Below are 18576 nucleotides of genomic sequence, written 5' to 3'. Positions count from 1 at the left end.
GTGTTTAAAATGAATATGTACTAATACTTGAATCACACATGTAAAAAATAAAAGAGGACACTTGCTGCTGTGGAGGCAATACAGAGTAGTGACTAACAGTATAGAATCTGAAGACAGATATGCAGTTATCATCTCTGTCACTTCCTGGACAAGTTACTTAACTTCTTAGTGTTTTGCCATTATAGGATTGTTATGAGGGTTAACCACTTAGAGAAGTGCCTGGTATAGTGTAGAACCTCATTCACTATCACATATTACAACAGTAAACTAATACAAGAATATTAGAAAAATGTGCCTAATTGTTCAAATAAAAACATTACAGATTTTTGAGAAAAAGTAGGTAAGCTGTCTTCCTGTTAAATTTTATATTAGATTGAGAGCAAATCCTGAAATTATATCAGAGAATATTGAAAGACAAGGTGTTTTGCAAGAATTATCTTGGGAAAACAGAAGTAGGTTATCTACCACAACCTGTTAGGGATGGTTTAACAAAGGATGTTGGGAAATATTAATTGTGTGGAGGGCATATATGTGCAAGGGGTGGTTATGGAAGCTTTCCAGAAAATACTTTACAAAGGGGCTTTGAGTAAATTTTTATTCATATCATTGTGCTATCTTGTAAAAAAAATGAAGTCAGCTAAGAAAGAGAAAACTGCTAGTAATCAGTGGAGATTACAATAAATCATCTTTTTTTCCTGTGGAAGTACAACAAAATTTCCAAGGATCAGCTTTTGAAATGTGTAATGTTTAGTTTAGGATTTCTGACATCTTGATGGGTTTCAAGAAAAATACTAACTGTTGCTGATGTGATTTCTCATTTGTCTTTTAAGTATATATGTCAGATACTTTTCTTTTAAAGTTCCTATACAAACTGGTTCTGAATATTTTATCTTGTTGTTTGGACTTTAGCACTCCCCACACCTAGTTGGCCACCAGAATCGTGTTTGAACACTGTGAAGATCAACTTCTGAGGCCTAATGTAGAAAAAAAATAAAATCGGCTTAACTAAGATGGCAATTTATTCCTTCCTCATGTAAAACAAGCCCAGAAACATATTCTACAGGGTTTCTATCTTTCCAATCTGGTATCTTTAAGTTCACCTCATTCTGGTTGGAAGCTAGAGCTCCAAGAGGAGGTAGGAAAAAGAAAAGAAAAGTGTATCCCTTCCTGAAAGACCCACACTTCCAGATATACATTGCTTGCACTTAACTTAGTGGCTTGCCTTAGCAGTAAGAAAAGCTGGGATTTAGACATTAGCTGAGAACTATGCCTTCCTAAAAGCTATATAGGGACTTAGTATGGAAGCCTAGAATGGATGCTGAGGTGGAAGATTTACAAACTCTGTCATAGACATTTGCTAAACTGGCTGATTCCAATGCCCATCCACAGATCTATGATATCATATTCTGATATAGATGTTTTACTCAAGAGTAGCTGTGGTAAATTGACTTTTTAAAATTTTAAAGCCCATATTCCAAGATCAAATATAAATCTTTAATATCTTCACATAAGATTCCTGTAAGAGAGTGAATGGAGAAATGACTTATTACCATTTCAAAAACTTTTCTGTATTTTTAGTTCAGGCACTCTACAAAATTAAGGCAGGTGGGTGGAAGTGGTCATTAAAATGTGATGCTTTTTACTTTACTTCTGTATCACTCAAGGTGGCAAAGGAAGAAATGAATTTACATTTGTGTTGGTGGGCCCAAGTCCAGAGCCAGGTTCATCCATTAACTATTAGTACTCTCTGGAGTTAGAGGCTGTCATACTAATGATTACAGTTATTTATGATGAAAGGATAGATTAAAATAAAAAAGGAAAAGGCACATAGGTCAGAGTTTGGAGGAAACCAACCCCACACTTCTAGATGTCCATTTCCAATGGAATTATGCAGAGGATACTTCATTCTCAGCCATGTCATATGACCACACATGTGAAATCATGTGTGATATAGGCATGAGGTGCTGTGTGGCCGGCTTCAGTTGCCCTCAAGCTCCATCTCACCAGAGAAAAATTAAATATTTATCATTAATCACAGTTTGAATAAACAAGTCAGTGTGGTACAGTGCGGCCCAAGACTTTAAGAATAATAAAAATCACCCTTTTCTATTTTCTGACAGTATGGTTGCCAGGAATGGACTATGGACCTGTTCTGAAAACCAGCCTTTTGGAGAAATGTGTAGGATTTGAACAACTCAGGCCTATCAAGTTATCACTTTCTTGTAAACATTTCTACTTAAAAGAATAAAAAGGAAACGAAACGTATGAAACAATTATTTTGGCCATACTGACTGTTAGGCAACAAAAGACAGTGATCTCTGAGACATGGATAATAAATGAGGGCAGCCCTATTATTTCCCTGGTTTACCATCTTGGGGGAGTTAATAAGCTGCAGCTTATGAAGGAGTTACCCACAAGAACCTGGTGGACTCCTTCAGTTGAGGTGACAGAAGTGAAGGTCTAGGGAGGCAGAAACAGAATTTGTAGAAAAGTAGGACAGAGGAGAGAGATGCTTAGAAAAACCTGGAGATCTGCAGAGAGTACGTGTAACCTCTGCACAGAGTATGTGTAACCTCTGCACAGAGTAGCCATCAGCACATGCATATGAAAAAATGACCATGGCTGGTTAAAAAGCAAAGTGAGAGAACTAGAAAGAATGGTACTTTGCAATCACATTGGTCTCAGAATGTAGCCTGCTCCCACCAATCAGTCTGGAAAAGACCATGATTCATAGGACATTGAGTACTGAGAAGTTTCTTTCCTTGGTATTAGGAAATGATGGGCTGGAGACCAAATGCTGAGCAAGTCCCATTTCACAAGTCTTAAAACACAAACCTGAAAAGATCAAATTGTTTCCAAATAAACTGCGCTTTAGAGAAAAACTCAAGGATATTTGTAGGAATACCAAAATATTATATACGCAATAACTTCAAATTCACAGTTCCTATTATTCAATTAAATATAACCAAGCATCAAGAGGTATAAGAAAATATAATCTGCAAGCAGGATTAATATCAATGAATCAAAACAAGTTCAAAGCTGGTACAGATGTTAGAATTCATAGGGAATCACACTAAAGCACTTATTATAACTGTGCCCTATATGTTCAAAAAATTAAGCAAAGTCATGAAAGACAGCAGAAGACCCAAACTTAATAACTGGAAATAGCAACTACAATGTCTGAGGTGAAAAAATACACTGGATGGGATTAAAGAGATATTGAATATTACAGAAGAAAAAAGTGAAGTTGAAGATTATAGGAATAGTAACTCTCTGAATGAAGCACATAGAGGGGATTTAAAAAAAAAGAAAAAGAAAAGGAAAGAAAGAAGGAAATGAAGAAAGAAAGGAAGCAAGCAAGCATGGAAGGAGTAACAGTGAGCTATAGTAGCCTTTGAGTAGCCTAACATTCATGCAAATGGAATATCCCAAGCAGAAGAGAAGTAGACAGGTGTGATGACATTGAAAATCTATAAAGAAATAAATCCATGGGTCCAAAAGCCCAATGACATCCAAGAAGAAATAGGAGGAAGGCTACACCAAGGCATAACATAGTCAAATTACTCAAAACCTGTGATAAAGATAAAATCTTCAAGTCAGTATGGAAATAGAGGTACACAGTGTCCAAAAACCCAAAGGTAAAGTAACAGCAGATATTTTGTTGGAAAAAGAACAAGTGAGAAGACAGCAAAGGAGTCTATTTATAGTATTTGGGTAAGGAGAGCTCTCAACCCAGAATTCTTTATTGACTGAAATTTTCATATAAAAACTAAGGAGAAATAGCGACTTTTTCAGATGCAAAAGCTAAAAGAATTTGTCAGCAGCAGGCCTGGACTCCCAAGAAATGTGAAAGGAAGTAATATCTCTCAGGCAGAAGGAAATGATACCAGGTAAAAATATGGATTTATACCAAGAAATACAGAACTACAAAAATAGTAACTACAGGAGTAAATACATGAATTTTATTTATTACTTTAATTCACAAGATTACTTAAATATTTTGAAAAAGATAGCATGGGATTTATAACATTTTAAAGTGAAGTTAGCGTGGAGAAACTTTGAAAGAATTCTACCAAGTGAAATGAACCAAGACCACAAAAAAGCCATATTTGATTCTATTTATGACACATCCAGAATAGATAAATCCATTGATTCAGAAATTAAATTAGTGGATGCTTAAAGATAAGGGTTTAGGTGAAAATAGAAGTGACTGCTGATGAATTATTTTATAATTCAATATGTTGATAGTTGAACTATTGCATAACTATGGTGAAAATCACTAAATTGTACCTTTAAATAGGTGAATTATATGATAAGGATATTACAAAAAAGTAGTTTACTTAAAGGAGAAAAATTAAAGACACTATATATGGGGGAAATACCATTTATGGTATAAGTAGAACAGTGTTGAGCAGTGTGCTGTTTGAGACTCCACAAATGTTTTTCCAGTAGTGATAGGAATAGAAACTGATTTTCAGTGTGAAGACTCAATGAGTGGCTGAACATTTTCATCTCTTTTCTCTTTTACATTGAAAGTATGTATACTTTTTCTGTGAACTGTTCATGCCCTTTTCCTATTTATATAATAGCATTTTCATGTCAATGTGTGCAATATATATATGTATTATTTTTATGTCTTGATTTAAGCTTAAATTTATTTTCGGATATTTATGTCCTTACAAGTAGAATTGTGAAATTGTTTTTTATTTAAAGAATTGGGATATCTCTATGTGACTTCATACTGCATTTTTCCACCAAGTGATACTGCTTTTTAAATGGAGACTATTTCAGATATTCAAGCAAAAAACATGAATAAAGAAGAAAACCAACTGTCTTGAAGGTTGAGGTAGGAGGATTGAAAAGTTTGAGCCCCGCCTGAGAAACTTAGTGACTTAACAAGACACTGTCTGAAGATAAAATCTCAAAAAATGACCTGGGGTTCTACCTAGTACTGCTACTTTTCCCCCTAGAACTGGGGACAAAAAAGATGAAATAGCACTCCTTCCTAAGAGAGCAAAGTGATTTAAATAATCCGTATATTTAGGAATTTTATTTAAAAGTTATTTAATACATTAAATTTTATCTTAATTTAGTTTTTCTTTTGTACTGGGGATCGAACTTGGGATCTTGCTCTTGTGAGTCAGGAGGCAGAACCACTGAGCTAAATCCCTGGCCCTTGAATGTCTTAATTTAGACATAGATTTGATTTCTCCTTTTAAAAACGTTCTGTAACATCAAAAGTGTTTCTCTGTATCAGCAAATATATTTTAAACATGATTTTAATAGATTATCTATCTAGCCATCTGTTTTTCATTATGAATAGACCATAATTCAATTTTTGTTTATCTGCTAGGCATTAGATATTTTCCAGCTTTTTATTACTATAAATCATGAACCATTCTTTCTCTAAAAGATTTCTTAAATGAGTCCCTTTTTATTTTAAAGAGCACACAAAGAAGTTTTAGAAAATACACATCCTTCAAGTCTAAGCTTTCCAGGAATTATCTTCTCAACGCAGGTAGAGGCTGCACATTACTTTGTGAAAATACTTGTAACCACTTTATTTTTATTGTTATTTGGCTCCTGCCTCTGTGGACTTCAGCTTCCTTACAGGGATCTGTGTCATGTGAATGTTGGAGGCAACTTTGTTGTGTAATGGAATCCAAAATTTTGACCCTAGACCATATGAAGACCAAAGAAGGACAAACAATTCATTTGCTCTCCTGTCTGAACTTGTTGCTGATGTTATGTTATCCTGGGCTGCAAAGTTCAGTTCAAAGTGTTTCGCTGCTGATTCAGCAAATGAGTTGCAAGATTAAACCCTTGAAGGAAAGTGAGCCAAACCTTGACCCCCCCTCTTACAGGTGGTTAATGATTAGATGGTTTAAAATCTTTTTAATTGTTGACAAGTAGTTAATGGTGTTTCCTTTGTCCTCTGAAATAGAAAGAACACTGAGCAGAAAACCGAATTCTGTTTGTCCTGCCAACAGGAAAGTCTTTTTTTTCTCCAGTGGAAGTTTATAACTGTTTTTTGACTGTTTTACTAAGGAATTTTTCTCATTAACAACTTTTTCTTGGCATATTCTCTCTAATGAAGTGTTGTGGTTGTTTTTGAGACTAGGAGCATATATAAAAATTACTTTGAAGAGTTTTACAGACCACTTTGATGGCAAAAGGCATATATGTGAATAATTACCATACTTGATATCATACCATATGTGTCAAATGAGTGACAATTCCAAGATTTTCTGTAGAAGTTCATGGGTACAATCTAATACAGAAAGAGGGCTCATTCTTAATTTCAGGTTCTTATAACTTGCAGAAAGCAGTTAAGCTAACATAAAGCAGCTGCATCCATACATAGGGAATGATTTACACAAAAGTATGGAAATAGGATTTTACATAGATTTAATAACAAAGTAGATTACATGGAGCTAGGCTGGAGTGGTAGAAGGGTACCAGATTAAGCTAAAAGTTGGTGATTTTTTGTTAGTATTTTGTATCCTAGCCATATGAACTTTGTGTGTGTGTGTGTGTCTGTGTGTGCAGGTACATGTGAAATTTATGAAGAATGACTATCATGTAAGAAAGGGAGAAGGCACAGACTTGAAGTGAATAATCTAATTAGGAAAGTACCAACATTTTATGATCCAGGAACATTGAAGAAAGCATCTGCTTTAGGTTGGAAGAAGTGTTCAAAAGTCACGCAGAGGTGACTGACATGGACTGGCATCATGTAGGTCTAAGAAACAAAGGACAGCAGTGGTTATAGACTGACTGCAACATGATTTCCAAATTACGAGAGAAATGGTGATATTGGTGGCAGAAGTCAAGAGGAGTTGAAAGTTTTTGAAAAAAAGGGAATGTGTTGTTTCTTTGATATGAAGAAATTAAAGTCATGATGGAACATGGAAGTAGGTTATTTGGCACTCAGTGAAGTAGTTACTATAGATGAAGGCAAAAGTATTCATCTAAATATAGATGAAGGCTTTGGAATATACAAAAAGAGCTCAGAGGCAGAAAGAAAAACATTAATGCGAAGGGCTGTCTTTTAGGGAAGATGAACAGTGGAACAAGCAGCAGAGGTCCAGGAATCCTTCATTTTGGCCTCGTGATAATAAAGTTCTAAAGTAAAGACAATAAGTAGACAGAGGGGTCTTAGTGCCGTGATGTAAGGAAAAGTAAAGCAGATGCCATTTGGATATGAGGGAAAATAAACAGTAATGCGTATTTAATAAAAATCATAGAGAGTTGATAATCATACTGACATGATAGCTCTTTTAAAAGATCCAATTCCCCAGTTCCCTGGCTTGTTGCTTCATTCTGACCCTTAAGAAAATAGATTGCTTGCAGTAACCTTTCAATTAATAAAGTACAAAAATGAAAAGTTACTTTTTATCATTTTCATTCTTATTTCCCATATAAATCATTTGCTATCCCATGTTTCCTTTTAGTTGTTAACTATATAGTTGAGTAATTAGTCAATTTATGATTTATTAAAATTTGTTAACCTGAAAATCACACTAGTTCCTGAATTACCTTTTTTTAAAAACTAAATTCAGTCCAGGTCCTGCTTCTGTCTTTCTCCTTAAATCATGTTTTCTAGCATTCCTGTTTGTTAGCTGGCATTATTTTCTGCATGCTGTTGTGTACTTAGCTTCTCTTAATTAAAATGACCCTTGGTCTTGTGAGCCACCTCTTTTGTAAATCATTTTATCTGACATAGAGAAGTCAATACATTGAAGGAAAGTAGTAATAGTTTTCTTCTTCTTATTTTTTAAGGACCATTTTACATAAGAGCCCCAAACTTTCTGTAAAGTTTTGATGTAAAGTGGCTAATTTTTTAAGTGACAGAATGTATAAATTCTAGAATATAAACTTTTAAAATTACCCACTGAGCAGGTGAATTTTTTTTTCTAATTATTAATTCCCGTTAATTCTCCACCTTCAGAATCTTGTCTTGGTTTTCTGTATAGATTCTTATATACATTCAACATGTGTAAGTAGAAAACACTCTTCCAGCATGGATTTTCATGGTTTTACCTTTTCAAAATATTAGCTTTAATTTACAGATATAATGCATATCTTACAACATTGTATTAAATTAAAAAGTTTAAAATTAAAGTAGTGAAATTTTCAAATGAAATTGCTGTAGTATGGGTTCTCATCTTTTATATATTTTATATCACTTTATATGTGTTTGTACATGATATTTTATTTCTAATCACTAATGAAAATATATAAGCAGTATGTTATGTTATTAATGTTATTTTATCTAATTATTTAAGAATAAAAGAAGATGTATAATTAATAGCTGGTATTAAAGTCCTTGGTAATATTGTTTTTATTTTATTTTCTTACATTTAAACAATACCATATAATATCTCTTTTAGGTATCCTGAAATTTCTTCTAAAGTAAAATTTTAGAATCAGTAAGGTACCATTTGCATACTTAAAGCTTTCTTATAAGTTAAATCCCAGTGGTAACAGCATTTACATAGCTCCACGGTTAGTAGAATTCTTTTTGTGTCTGCTACAGATGTTTTGTGTCCTCTCAAAATTCATATGTTAAAGCCTTAATTCCCAATGTGTGATATTTGGAGGTAAAGCCTGTGGGGGATATTTAGGGATAATTTAGATCATAAGGGTGGGGCACTCAAAATGTGGTTAGTGGCCTTATAAAAAGAAGCACTCCCCACCTCCCTCCATTTGAAGACATAGTGAGAAGGTAGCTATTTGCAAACCAGGAATAGGATCCTTACCAGCAACCAAATTATTTAATTCCTTCAGCTTGGACCGCCTAGCCTCCAGAACTGTGAGAAATAAATGTGTGTTGTTAGCAGTTTATGGCACCAATTTATGTGTTACCAATTTATGGTAATCTGGTATAGTAGTCTAAACAGACTAACACAATATCTGAGTTATATTCATTTACCATCTTTGGTATCTTCTGCTCTGTATTAATAATTGTATGGTCAATGTGAGGTGCACGAGTATGGTTTCTTTGAATTCTGTCTTTTCTGAAAGAAAATAAAAAGACTGTGTTTTAAAATGAGAGAGCACTTAGATGCCTGCTGGTATGTATTTTATACAAAGAGTCATGATGGCACCTTGCAAGGCCAGACAAGAGGTTCATATGGCAGACATCAACTGGCTGAGCTGGAGAATGACATACATGATAGATACAATGTTTTAAGGTGTGTAAACTATTTCATTTATGTCAACTATCTGTTCAATAGAAACGAATCAGATTTCCCTGGTTGTATGACTAGAATTCTGAAAGGATTAATTCATTTACAGTTGATGACTTTTTTTTGTGCTTTATAAGTTCACAAGTTTTCCACCGAACCTGTCTTTCCTGGGAAGGAAATGTAAATTCACTTAAACATTTTGATGTCAAAGGTCCATTCCATAAACTGTCATATACAGTTTTATATATTATAAAATGTTATAGACACTGATATATGCATATAATGTATGTTAAAAATCTGTATTTGAATTTCATGACCCTTCTACACTGTATATTAATTTGTGAAAAATATTGGCATTTGCAGGTAGTCTGCTTTTGAAATTTCAGGGAAGAGACCAGTGATAAAGTCAGGGAATCATGACTCAGTTAATGATTTGGCTTTATCTGAGATATATCTCTGGTTTTCATACTATGTTAGTTTACTTACCTTTTTACCTGTTACCTTCATTGTTTTCTATATTCCTACAGTTTAAAAATTCATTGGTATGTATATATTCAGACTTGACATTTACATATATATGTATATAGATAGATATAGAATGGCAATTAAATACTAGTTCTTTTCCATAAAATAGATAATTAATAGCAAGCATTTACTGTGTGTACAATTATTGGTAGTTTTATGCATTACTTTATTTAGTCCTCAAAAACACAGTGTGGGATATGTATTCTTACTCATAACCATTTTTCTGTGAAGTAAAAGTGCAAGTTTAAATAACAAGCAAAAATAAAAGAGCTAAGATAGAAGCCCAGATTTAACCTCAAATACTATTGTTTAGTGAATACATAATAAAATGAAAGGTTAAGATTTAGAACAATCAAGATAATTCTTCCCTCACCAATCATGTATTAGCTTCAAGGAAAATTTTTTTAAAAAGGAAAATAATTTCAGTTTCTTACTATTATTGGAGAAGTAGTCCAACCTAAGGAAAAAAAAAAACCCACCTTGTGGCTGGAGATAAAATGGAAATGGATTTAGCTCAGCAGTTTCGCCGCCTGCTGCTCAAGCACAAACACCGGAGTTCGATCCCCGGTACCAAAAATAAATACATACATACATACATACTTACATACATACATACATACATAAATAAAAATAAGATGGAAATGTACTTAAAACAATGATTATGAAAACATGAGTTCTTGACCAGAACTCGTTGTGGTTTTCAGACTACAAAGCTGTATATATATCCCAATGGGGTCCTGGAATGCCCAGTAAAATGGCCCTCTCCTCTCTTCTGTTCCCAACTAATCAGGACACTGGCTATATCTCCTCTGAGCTTATACCAGATCCAAGAGCATCTTGCAGATTTCTAATATGTTGTTTCAACTCACCCTATGCTATGAAGAATGGTAGACATAGAAAAGGGAGGGATAATTCCTGAAATTGTTGCCTATAAGCAAGAGAATGTTAAGCAAGTAAGAACTAAAACTTCAGTTCTTCATTGAACAACATCTAGTGGATTGGTGTGTAGAGAAAAGCAACAAATACTGATCAAAAGCATTAATGGGTAGGTATTTCTATTTTCTTGTTGGTTGAAATTTTTATTGAAAAAAATTGAGGACAATGCAATATTATTGATATTATATGGAAGTCAACATACTTCTGTCCAATTATGAAAAGAATGAGAAAAGCACGTTTTTTCTTGTCTTTTAAAAAATCTTATACCAAGGAAAGTAGGAGATGATCTATAGAAAATTCAGGATATGCCATCAAAGACAAACTTTAAGCACAATTTGAATAAGAAAGAATTTAATTAATCAATTTAAGCTTGTCAGCCTGAACTTTCTGTAGACATGTTATCATTTTAATAGCTCTGAATTATATTAGTAACCTGTATTGCATAGGAAACATTTGTTTATAATTTAAACTGCAAAGGCTGAAGGAAGTTTAATGGTGCATTAAATTTGCTTAATGTGATATAAAACAAAGACACATTTTTGGCAGGAGGACATGTTGGTCAAGTGTCTTCCTGCAGTTGCATTTCAAGTTCTCAAATAATACTGAAGCTTCAGTACATTAGATTTAAAGCTTTTATGTGTGAAGTGAGGACCTGTGATTATAGTCAACATAGGCCCATCTTTGCCCTTTCTCTGATAATACAGAAAAATTGTCTCCAGAAGCAGAAGTCTAAAGTATATATTACGGCATTCCAGCTGCTTCCCAGAAGTGTTAACAAAGCAGTGACAATACATTACTAACTTGATTTCATGAATACTTGGTTCATAATCATAATCTACCACTTCTTAAACTAAATAAAATTAGTGTAGTTATTTTTTTCTCAAATTCTGTCTTAATTCTTCTAGAATCACCAGTATATTTTTTTGTACTACTGAAAATGATTGGGATTCTCAAAGGTCACATTCTTTGATGAGAGAAAAATCTCCCTTTATAAGTAGTAACCCTATGTCTGAAAGGGTTAATGGCCCTCTTAAAGTGCTCAATTTATCCAGAGAGGGAACCTTGTGACCCTGTTAGGATTTGGCCTTGGTAATTTCTTAGGAAGAGTGTAATTTAGAACTCTTGTATTATTCTGCCAGTTGTTCAGTTATTGATGACATTGACTTTTAGTTTTAAAAAGTCTTGCTTTGGAAAATTGTTTATAACAGCTCTCAACCACTCATGTCCTGCATTTTTATTTTATATCACTTTTCATTTGGGATATTAAGTCAAATCTTTGTAACCATTCTCCACAATCCAATTTATTTTTATCCAAGATCCATTGAATTCTACCCACTGCCTTTTTGCAAAAGGTTAAGCCAATATTTCATGTTATATTATGCTTTCTACTTATGCTATGTGAAAGAAAAGTTACTGTGATAAGCAGCCAATAAATTACATTCAGAATGTTTATTCTTAAAAGTTACATTACTATGCCAACATAGATAAACATAATCATTTATCACAATATGGATTGTGGAAGTAACCAGTAAAATAAATGGAACTGTGTTTTTTATAGGTTAACAAATTTGTTTGCTTTAAATATTGGACAATATACCTTTTAAAAAGTTATCACTGTATGTATTAATTTGAACTTTTGTATGATATTAGTCATAATTCAAGCCTGAATAGACAAGCAACAATATTTTTTTTATAATATGAAAATGTCTTTGATTTTCCTTATAAAATGAGATCACTTGGATTTTCTAGTATTGACTTTTATTGTGACTTGCTTTGGCATTATATCCTTGTGAGAATAACTAAATTTATAGCTTTATTATATATTTTTTCAGTGCACGTAGATGTCTAACCTGATTGAGTGAACAAGTATGGTGACTGTCAGATATACAGCATTACTACATATAGTCTTATCACATTTATATTGAGCTAATAAAGTAAGCTCCAGTGACATTTATTAAAATAAGTACAATATACAGCTAAATCTACTGAATATAGCATTTAGTGATCTTTTCCGGTAATAGCTTCTTTGAAGTATAATTTGTATATCAGAGAACTCATTCATATAAACTATAGAATTTAAAGACTTTTTAGATGTGTTCATACACTTGTTTCACCAGTACCACCTTCATCACTCTGAAAGGACATCACATATTCTTTAGCAGTTGCCCTTTATTTCCCCTCAGTCCCCCAGCCCTAGGCAACCACTAATGTACTCTCTATCTGGCCTATTATGGACATTTTATATAAATGCTATCATACAATATGTACTATTTTCTGTTATCTTTTAATTAGGAGGACTGCAGTGTTCACCTATGTTCATGCATTACTCAAGTTTCTGCTACTATATCTAATTCCATTGTTTGTGATTGAGAACTACTGTGTATGATTTCAATTTCACTGCAGCTTGTTTTTTCACCTGACATGTGGTTTACCCTACAAAATGCTTCATACATACTTGAAGAGAATGTGTATTCTGTTCACTTGATGTGGAGTATTCTATAGATGTCTATTAGGTTTTCATGATTTATCATGTTATTCAAATCATTTATTTCCTTCTTATTCTTCTGCTTAGTTTTTCTGTCTATTATTTAAAGTAGAGCAGTGAAGTCTTCAGCTATTTTTGCATAAATGTTTGTTTTTCCTTCAGTTTTGTCAGTTTTTGCTTCATGTATTTTTGCCCTGTTAGACACATTATTTGTTTAGAGTTGACAGAGCATCTTGATAGATGAGCCTTTGTCATTGTAAAATGTCCCTTTCTGTATCTACCAATATTCTTTCTTTCCTATAAAGTCTTCTCTGTTATTAGTCTGAGTACTTCAGCTTTCATAAAGTTGCTATTTACATAATAGATATTTTTCAGTCTTTTTACTTTTATCTTGTTTGTGACATTGAATCTAAGTGTGTTTCCTATAGTCAGTACATAGTTGGAGCTTGGTTTTTATTCAATTTGACAGTCACATTTTGCACTGTCTTTTATAATTCCATATTTACCTCTACTTCGCTAATGACCATTTTTTATGCAAATAGGAATTACTGTCTATAGTCATTAATGTTTTTTCTGAAGAGTATCTGCAGGTAAAAAATACTCTCATCTTTGGTATTTCTGGGATGTCTATATTTTGCCTTTATTTTTTAAAGACAGTATTGTGGAATATTGGATTCAGGGTTGACAGTGTTTTTCTTTTAGTAATTTGTATCTATCATCTCACTACTCTTCATTATTCTTGATGAAAATCAACTGTTAAACAAATTAAAATTTCTTTGAACATGATGAATTATTTTACCCTTGATGCTTTCAACATTCTCTTTTTACTGACTTTTAGCATTTGCTAATGTTCTTTGAGTAATATTTTTGCATTCATCCTACTTTGTATGTATTGAGCTTCTTGGATATGTAATGTAATGGTTTATTCCGTGTCAAAAAAAGTAGACACATTTTCAGCCATGATGGTTTATATATTTTCATTTCATCTCTCTGTTTTTCCTCTCCTGTTAGTCACAGTACTGTATAGTACATATTTTGGTTTACTAATGATTTACTACATATCTTGTAGGTTCTGGTAATTTTTAAAAATTATTTTTTTCCTATTATTCTTCAGAGTATTTAATTTTTTTAAAATTTGAATTTAGTGATTAAATCTATTGTGTTCTGATAATGATTTTTTTTTACTTCAGGTATTGTACTTACCAATTTTAGAATGTCTAGTTTTCTTCTTTTTTATAATTTCTATCCCTGTATTTGTACTCTGTATTTGATGAGACATTATAATCATACCTTTCATATAATGGATATTATATGGTTAAATTTGATACCTGGGACCTCTCAAAGTTAGTTTCCCTTGCCTACATTTTATATCTGTATGTATCAGTCATGTTTATATGATATATTTGTCTGTTTTCTGTAACTACGTATCATGAAATACTAGTCTATTATTTTATGAAGAAAAAAGATTCATTGAGCTCACAGTTTGGGATTTTCAAAGTCCATGCCATATGATGTCAGCTTTGCAGAGAGTCCATTTGTCTATATCATATCATGACAGATGTCATCGGGTGAGAATACAAGCAAGAGAGATAGGAAACTGTAACAAGGGGAGGGACTAGTCTTGTAACTTCTCACTAGGCTTCACTTCTTAAAGGCCACACTACCTCTTAACATTACCATACTGAAGAGCTAACTTCTAACATATGATAAATTGAGGGGCACACTCAAACTATATAGCACATGGCTTGTGATATTTATTGAAAAATTTAGAATTTAATGTAATTTATTGTACCAATTGGGGAATGGGAGGCTTGTTTGTATATTTATTTAGTGACTAAATGGATTATTTTAGGGAACTCTATTTCTGGACATCTGATATCATTAGAAACTGTAGCCTTGGACTTGTGCACAGACATTCTGTGATAACAGTGGTTTTAGTAGAACTCTCCTTGTCCCATCCCCAGATCTCTCATTAAATTGTCTTCCAGTGTGAGTATCACACCCAGGTTTTTAGTTCCTCTGAATTCTCTTTGATTGCTCTATTATTTTTCACAGTACCCTGGGCTATAAATTGTTCTACAGTGTGATGCAATTAAATTTTTATCCTTTTGCAGGGGTAGTTTTTGAGGTAAGTCCTTAAGGTTTTTGTGATGCCTGGAAGGCTTTTCTTAGCTTTTTCCTGGTTCTCCCTGGTGAACTATCTGCCCTAATGATTTCATTTATTGCTCTTGTGAAGCTACCAGCTTCCTCTTAATTGTTTGCCATCAAAAATCTTAATTGTTCTTTAGAGGACTCTTAGGCTTGAACTTCCCCCTCATCTGAGTTAAAATAAAGTCAGTTCCTTTGGGGAAAATTGTCTCTTTATATGTCTGCCTTTCCTTCTGGTAAAAATCTCTGAACCAGAGCCCCAGAGTGTGGGATAGTGACTGACCCACTTCTCATAGAGTTTCACCCTTGCTGGGTGCTGGGTATGGGAAGTAGTCTGTAGCCTTATTTTTCTGCTCCTGTTGTGCAGAATGCTCCATCACCACCACCATGAGTGGAGTGAGAAGAGAGGTTATTGATGTGCTGCTCCTGGTATAGAACCTCTTGGATTGGAGCAGGGGAGCTCCTGACCTCTCAGCTGCACTTTCCTGGAGTTGGGGCTCGTAGTGGAGAACAGGCAGGAGAAATGGTGGCAGCCTACCCTTCCCTGGGACACATCATAGATTTCAAATGTAGGTTGGAGTCAGAGGGAGGTCTGTGTTTCTTGTTATGCTTACCTGTGGAGGAATGATTCTGTAAGTCTGAGTGCCTTACCAAACGCTCCGAGGAGCTGACTGCAATGAGGATCACCCGGGAGGAAGCACACCGGACAGATTGAGATAGTAAAAAAAACAGACCTTTATGAGTCTGGCCAGATGGCACCCTCTAAGCAAACAAGCTTAGAGAGACCCGGAGCTCAGGGGGTTGGAAGGTTTTATAGGGGCTGCAGGGGAGCTTAGCAAGCAGAACTACAGAAGCGGAATTTTTGTGGTTAGGGGACGGTCTAGGGGAGTTTGCAGATGTTCTTTACTTATCTAACAGGATGTTCTTTACACAGAAACAATGATACATTCCAGGGTGTCTTAACAGATAAACAAGTACATTCCAGGAACTTTGTGTCCTTTAGTGAACCCGAAACCCACAGCGACAAGATGGAGGGCCTGTAACGAGATGGTGTTACTTTAGCTAAGTCTCACCTGGGTCTTACAACTCTTGACAGTGAAATGGGAGGTGGAAGATTGAGATGGAAATTTTAAATGCCATAGAGCCTCACTGTTCTTTCAAAGTTTTAGTAGATGTTTTTTCAATTTATGTGCCTTCCTGTGCTACGTTTACCTTTAGGACAGTTTCCAGAGACTTTAAAGGTTGTTATATTGAGTGATTTTTATCAGTTATGTTTGTTTTGCTAGGAGTCCTATGTTTGTTTCTGCAGAGATTGTCAAGCCACCTTTGAAAGTGATCTAGTGGTTATGTTTTAGAGGCTTGCTTGTGACTGGGTTTGACATTAATTTTTTTATTGACTTTTTCAGGTGCTGTTTAATATTATTTACAGATGAGGTTAAAAAACCATTTTTCTTCCTTCTGCCTCAGAAATTCACATTGAAAAAAGATTTTTATCTTTGGATGAATTTGAATCTTAAATCACTCAGAAGAACTAAGTTGTAGTTCAAGCCCTTCTGCATATTAACTGTGAGATTTTAGGCTACTTATCCACCCTCAACCTATTTGCTCATCCTAAGTACTGAGACAATAATAGCAGTTTTTAAGTTATACAGTGCATGTGAAAACACTTTTAAACTTTAAAAACTTGAATTGGAAAGTTTTGTAAATCAAATTCAGACTGAATTGAAGTACTACCTCTTTTCTAATTTTAGTCTTATGTAAGATTAGTAATTGTAAAATTCATTTTAGAGAGTCACTTGTTATAGTTTATGTGATTTTAAAATTTTTCATATTTTCATGTAATAAACATAAAGTTGTATAAGATATCACTTCGAAAATGGTTACTTTAGATAAGTTTATTGTGGAATTATAATAGCTGAAGGGGAAAACAACATTTTTAGTAAATACCTAGTAGCAAAATAATTTTATTTTTTTCTAATTTTGATAGCTTTGGTGATCCAATAGAGCTCATTTTAATATGGGGAAAGGATGATCATGATACATAAATTGTGAAAGTACCATAAAATCTAAATTTTGAAGACAGTCTTGGAGTTAGTCAAATCTAACAGAAAGTTTATTCTCAGGACCCCTGTCAAATCTTTCCCAGCCCCTCCATCAACAAATTATAGAGAATTACTGTTATACACAGCCTCTGGATTCCATTTTTATTCCATTTTACTTTCCAGGGTGTTTGTAATTTAGGAAACATGTTGTATCATATATTTCATTTATATTTTACTATTGTCTTCTGGTCAAGATGTTGCCCTGTTTGAGAAACCAAAGATCAAAAAGAATTAAATGATTTACTTTAAATTTTATGACTAATACATATTAAAAGACAAATTCACAATTTTGAATCACTTATTTCCTTGTCTTGAGCATATAGTATCTAGTCAGTATTGTACATAAGAAACTCAGAGATTAAAAACAGAATTCTCAAATGCCTCAACTCAGAGCCCTCACAGTTTAGGAAGGAAGAAAATCTCATAAAGCACCAGTTACTGTTTAGGTTGGTTTGGCCTGACAAAGATATTTGAATGATCTCGGATGAAAATACAGATCTAAATTAGTTGGGAAATTTCCTGGAAGAGGAGGACTTTTGAGATATACTCTGTTTCACATGACAACAATAACATTGGCTAGAATGATTTCTAGTACAATCTTAGCTGTGAATTTTTTATATATTAATCTTATTTGTATATTTTAATCTGAATTTCTTTCCTTTATTTTCCACAGTGTTGATTGTACATTCTCCACTAACTGAAAAGGAGAAATAAAATTTATTTTCTTTATGAAAGGTTTCAACTACTGAAATCTCTCTGTCCCTTTTAAATCTTTTCTTCAGACTTTTCTTTGGGTATTTTATATTGCTTTTGAACATGTAAAAATGTTGAAAGCTGTTGGGAAAAAATGTCAATTGGATCAAACTGAAGCATTTATTACTGTGGTTTTTCCTCTCTGTTGGAAACATTATCTCTGATATTTGTTTATTTTTCCTGACTATTTACTTTTTGCCAATAGTTACTTCTGACAAATTAGTAGAAAATGTAATGAGAATTACTTCATATTTTATCGAGGATAAGTATGTTAACATAAGGTAAAGTAATTGCTTAAGAAACCTTGTCTTATTTTAATCAATTCATATCATTTTTTTCTTATTTATTTGGTTTTTCTCTAAAGGAAAATTGGTACTTATTATGCGTTCCATGTGGTTTTTTTTGTTGTACTGGGATTTTCCTATGTAGGTTTTTT

General features: G+C 33.5%; 1 protein-coding gene across 7 annotated transcripts in view; it reads left to right on the top strand.

Annotated features, from left to right (window-relative positions):
* Nucleotides 1-18576, top strand: part of Dpyd (dihydropyrimidine dehydrogenase) — a 901729-nt gene that overhangs the window by 16394 nt on the left and 866759 nt on the right. The gene's annotated exons all lie outside the window — the stretch shown is intronic.

Source organism: Heterocephalus glaber, unplaced genomic scaffold (assembly GCF_053883595.1).
Source record: "Heterocephalus glaber isolate CG9 unplaced genomic scaffold, H.glaber_assembly_v1.0 deba00001442, whole genome shotgun sequence".
Lineage (NCBI taxonomy): Eukaryota > Metazoa > Chordata > Mammalia > Rodentia > Bathyergidae > Heterocephalus > Heterocephalus glaber.
Note: the sequence above shows the minus strand (reverse complement) of the source record. Positions and strands in the feature narration are given on the sequence as shown.